The sequence below is a fragment of the Malaclemys terrapin genome, chromosome 4 (assembly GCF_027887155.1).
Source record: "Malaclemys terrapin pileata isolate rMalTer1 chromosome 4, rMalTer1.hap1, whole genome shotgun sequence".
Lineage (NCBI taxonomy): Eukaryota > Metazoa > Chordata > Testudines > Emydidae > Malaclemys > Malaclemys terrapin.
In genome coordinates, this window is record NC_071508.1 from 67,576,671 (window position 1) to 67,582,670 (window position 6,000).

The window sequence follows — 6,000 nt, forward strand, 5'->3', positions numbered from 1 at the left end:
CCTATATGTGGCTGGAAGCAAAGAATACCATAGTTCTCCACAGATCACCTGCTGGCAAAAGTAGGGAGAGGCCCAACGGATCTGGGTTCAATTCCTAGCTTTCCTTCGGACTTCTTATGTGACCTTGCGCAAGTCACTTAGGCCTAGATCCTCAAAGGTATTTAGGCACCTAACTCCTATTGATTTAAACAGAAGATAGGAACTAAGGTGACCAGATAGCAAGTGTGAAAAATCAGGACAGGGGATGGGGGGTAATAGGAGCCCATATTAAAAAAAGCCCCAAATATCATGACTGTCCCTATAAAATTGGGACATCTGGTCACCCTAGGAACCTAAATAGCTCTGAGGATCTGAGCCTAAGTCTCTTTATGTTTTAGATCTCCCTCTGTAAGATGAATGATAGCATGGTGAGGAGGGCTGTGTAAGTGCCTAGACAGAGAGATTTTGTTACCTGATTGCCATCGAGAAAATGGAACTAGAAATTCAAGAAAAGAATTTTTAAACCAAATTTGAATGCCTAAATTCCAATAAAGAATACTTGATGATAGCCAATATTTTTTTAAAAAATTGAAATAAAAAAGTCTGATTAAAGAATAAATAGCAAAACCATTATACAAAATGTTATGCAGCAGCAAAGTCCAACGACCCCTTCACAATGATAGTAGGAATCAGGGAAAGGTGAAAGCTAATATGAAATGTAATTTAATTAAATTGACTTCTTGAATCTTATAAACTTTAGTTTTCATAATGCTGAAATATTTTGAAAAACTATGAACCTTACTTCCTGTGAAACACATTGAGAATAATATTACACATACACCTCTACCCTGATATAACGCGACCCGATATAACACGAATTCGGATATAACACGGTAAAGCAGTTCTCCGGGGGGGCGGGACTGCGCACTCTGGCGGATCAAAGCAAGTTCAATATAACGCAGTTTCACCTATAACGCGGTAAGATTTTTTGGCTCTCGAGGACAGCGTTATATTGAGGTAAAGGTGTATGTTCATGCATGCTGTGCCCAATAGGGAGCTAGGAAAATACTCTATAATACTGAGCTATACTTATAATGGTACATCTGGCACAAATATAACATGAAAAACTAGGAAGGATTTTCTTTTTTCAACAGGTAATACTAAAATTAGATATATACAGTTAAAGAAGTATTTATGCATCTTATTACATCTCTTACAAAAATACAGTACTAGAATTCTCTGCACCATCTACTATGGGCCTAAAATCATTGGAGACAATAGAAAGGCTCCCATTAACTTCAATAGGCTTTGGATCAGGACCTAGATTCCTATGGCTAATTACCTCTGGAAGCACTTTACTCATTGGTTAATATCCTTCCTTTTCTCTCTTGTGCCTGACTGCAGTTTAGCTAGTGTGCTTGCCAAGGGAGAAACTGTGCCTTGTCTTTGTTGATATAGTGCCTAGCACTTTGCAGATGTCACTACAAACGAATAATAAATGATCATCAGCATTGGCATCTTCAATTGCCCATTACAACACCATTTTTTTTACTAATAAATTCTGTGAAAGAAACTAATTTAAGGGTGGGATTTTCAAAAGCGCTCAGCGTTGTCCTAGTTTTGTTCTCATTGACCTCAGTGGGAAATCTAGACTTTTGCCATTAACTTCTGAGGGATTGGAGTTAGGCCGGGGCTGAAAATACTTTCTTAAATACATTTGAAAATACTATCTTAAATTGATCAGAGCAGATTCAGTCTAACTTTATGTCTGCTTCCCTCAGCGTAAAGGAGGGACGTGTCCTCCAGATGATGGAAAATGATGCAAAGTGACCACAGCCTCTCTGGGGAGCCTGTTGGGGCCAGTTCAGCCAAAAAGGTATGTAGTACTGATAGTGAAGGGGGATGCACTGAATCAGTGTATTCCTTCAGCATCCTTTGCTGGCAAAGTTCCTACTGTATCTTAAAGCTACCTTCCACTGGCAAAAGTGCCCAGGAGATGGCTGGCTGTGATACCATCACATTCCCTCCCTTGAGATGAATCTCTCTTGCAATGCTGAAGAGTAATTCACATCTTCCTGTGCCATCTTGGGTGAACTTGGCTACTCAGAAGATGAAACTGATAAGATGAAGGCACAGAAAGAAGAAAAAAAAAAAGAAGATATTGGGAACCTCTGCAAATGCTAACGAAACATATTATTATGAGAAAAGCAACATCTACTAAAAGGTCAATAGAACTCATTGATACATGGTGGGGTGATGGTTGGGAAAGGGCTATTGCAAAGGTGGAAAAGATTTCATAGTGCTTGAGTGATGACTTTGAGGGGATTTATTCTTTGTTCCTGGCCCAGGGCAGTATACACTTTCTATAAAATAAAATAAAAAGATTTTAAACAGAAATCTTAGATTCAGTGTCCCAGCACTGAGAATTCTTTTGTGTTTTATAGAATTATATTTGCAAGGCTGGTAGATTCATGAAATATATTTTCTCAAGTCAGTTATGAAACTCTAATGGGTTAAATTAACCAAGCAGTATAAATGTGAGCTGAACATGTGGTCAGGCCCGCAGAGGGTTTTAAAAAAAAAGCAAATGTCTGGTAAAACAAGTAAAGTCCAGTCTCTGAGTATATGTTGTCAGCATGAAAAGAGCCCTCTTATTTATCACAATGAAAAGAAGGGGACATCCACCATTATTTCACCTCTCTAGCATCACACAGTGAAGTAGGTGAGAAATAATGTTTAAATAGAGACAAAGAGGAAAATGAGTGGAAGTTCCTTTGGGGAAACTGGTGTGAAGAATGGTGGGGGAGGGGTAGAAATCTTTGATGGCTCTGCCTGTAAAGGAAAGGAGAGAAAATCTAAAGTGAAGTCCCACAAATTGCAACAAAAATGGCAATTCCTAGGAGTATTCTTTTGTGTTTTGCCTCTAATTGTAGCTCTTCAAACCTAATGAGTTGAATGTTTTGGATATTTCAAGTCCTTTAACTGAAACAGTTCATCACTGTAAAACACTTATTACTTGTTTGATTAAAATTGTTTTTGCAAGCTTTAAAATTAATCGAGGAAATCAGTCATTTGGATGCCATGTGAAAGAGGGTACAATAAATGTCAACACTGCCTCTTCTGTATGATGTGTCTCTGGATCAGAAATTATTTTCCCATCTCTTTCATTCTTTGCAAAGGAATATATTGAAAGGACCAGAAATTTATTAGTGTGGTTTCCTTTTTCTGAGAGCAATTTGATCCCACAAATTTGTGCTTGCATTTTTAGCATAATCAACTGAATTTTAGTTGGGATTTTCAAAAGTGTTCTGTGTTGATCTAACTCTGCCCCCATTAGAATCAATAGGAGTTTTACTATTGATTTAAATGGGAATAGGTTTAGATCTATGCAGAGAGCTTTTCAAAATCTTGTCCCATCTGATCTTTCATGTCTGTAGCATGAGAGTGGGAATGCAAATAAGATAGCAATAGAAGTGTTCCAATTGTCACCCACAGGTTATTTTGTGACTGCAAATTCTGCAGGCATGATGTCGACCCATCTCTTTTGAAAAAGTATCCAATAAAGAGCAAACATTTTTGCCAGCATTAATATGGAGCCCTTCTCTCCTAGGTTACTTGCTCAAATTTAGCCCAGGTTGTTAGTGACAGAAAGTTGTGGTAGCTATGGCCCCTCTGGTGTTATAAGTCGGTGCGGTTATAGTCTTCATCCACATCAGAAAACCATATTGGCTCTAACTAGTACCCTTTGATAGTCCTTTGATACCCTCCCCTTAAAAGATACCTCTCCAGAAAAGGGTTGAGGCATGTTGGTGGGGAAGTGTAGTGCTGCTGTCATATCATACCTGATAAACAAAGGCTTCAATCATCAAGCTAATCAAATCAGCACCTGTAGGGTCTGATCCAGAGCCACTTGAAGTAGTTGAAAAGAATCCCATTAACTTCAATAGGTTTGGATCAAGGCCTTAATGATCATTAAACATTTTTCCCCTGGAATATGTTGTTTACCTATTCACTTTCAGTAATTTTGCCTGCTATGACATAAAAATTGTGTGACGTTGTGCAGTCTATATGGTTTTATAAAAGCATGATAATAAGTGAATATAATGTAACTGGGATAGTTTTAGAAAAATATGGTAAAAAGTGAATATAACGTAACTGGGATATGCTTCATGCAAAAGGTCTCTTGTAAGGTATCATTACAAAGCTTATAATCTACTGAGTGTGATCATCCGATTTGTATAAATGTACCACTCTTGTATCTAAAACTAGAAATATAAAATATAACTCTGAGGGCCTATTGTAATTATGTAAAGTGTGGGCCATGAATGATGGTTTGGAATCTTGATGACTCCCATTGTCTGCAGATGGCTGTGTTTACCTGTGAGTCTTCCTGTATATGTGTGTGCTGGCAAGTGAGTAATGAAGTCTTGCAGTGACATGTGATCATGTCACCTGAACTGGAATCCATCTTTAACCTGGTGCTTTTCCGGTGGGAGGGGGGTGGGTGGAAACCCAGAGGTACAAAGGGTTCCCGCCTTATGCAAAAGATATATAAAGGGGTGGATGAGAACAAAAGAGGAGAGAGGAGCCATCATGAAGAATCCCCTAGCTATCACTTGAGCTGCAACAAGAGCTGTACCAGGGGAAAGAATTGTGCCCAGGCCTGGAAGGTGTCCAGTTTGAGAAAAAACTTACTGAAGCATCTCTGAGGGTGAGATTATCTGTATTCAGTTTGATTAGGCATAGATATGCGTATTTTATTTTATTTTGCTTGATGACTTACTTTGTTCTGTCTGTTACTACTTGGAACCCCTTAAATCCTATTTTCTGTATTTAAGAATATCACTTTTTATTTAGTAATTTACTCAGAGTATGTATTAATACCTGGGGGAGCAAACAACTGTGCATATCTCTCTATCAGTGTTATAGAGGGCGAACAATTTCTGGGTTTGCCCTGCATAAGCTTTATGCAGGGTAAAACGGATTTATTTGGGTTTAGACCCCATTAGGAGTTGGGCATCTGAGTGCTAAAGACAAGCACACTTCTGGGAGCTGTTTTCAGGTAAACTTGCAGCTTTGGGACAAGTGATTCAGACCCTGGGTCTGCGTTGCAGCAGACGGGAGTGTCTGGCTCAGCAAGACAGGGTGCTGGAGTCCTGAGCTGGCAGGGAAAACAGGAGCAGAGGTAGTCTTTGCACATCAGGTGACAGCTCCCAAGGGGGTTTCTGTGATCCAACCTGTCACAAATTGTTCCATTTGACTATGTAAAAAGCATTTTTTTCTAGCAAAATAATCTCCCTTTCACTTACCACAAAATCTAATGTAACTTGTAGTGTTTCATGAAAAAGTGAAGACTAATCAAGTGAAAATGATTCTTGTTGATTAACATAACCCCCAATGAGTTATGATGGGAGAAGATATCTAATAATTCTTTCTTTGTTGTTTATTTTGGTTATTTCAAATCAAGATGTGAGCCAGATTCTCAGGACCATTTCTTCTGCACCTAGCTCAAGATGGGTGGCTACAAAGGTAGATTTAAGCCACATTTATGTATCATGGGGGCTGCTAAGCATTGGTCCTGTCCTGACATTCAGATTAGAACAGCCTAAAAGCTGTTCTAACTTGTTCAGGCTCATAATGGCCACCTGATGATAAAGCAACTGGGGATTGGCCAGATATAGCAGCTCTTTGTCTACACCCCATATGTGGGCAGAGGATGAGGCCGTGCAGGAGCTGCCATTACAAAGGAATGCTTTCTTGTCCAGTTAAGCTACCTGTGTGGCTATTTTGGGTTTGCAGACCAGTGCAAAGCAGCTACAGAAAGGGTCATGATCAGGCCTAAGCTATTTGACAATACATTGGGATTTTTATTTATACTTTAGATAAATGAAATGAATCAACTTTTATTCTTTGTCGCTGTTTCATGTGCTGGTAAAGTATGTGGAGAGAGAGTTGGCTGTTAAAACAAATTAAAATACAAAAACAGAGTGTATAAAAGCTTACCCAATACCTAATCCTTTT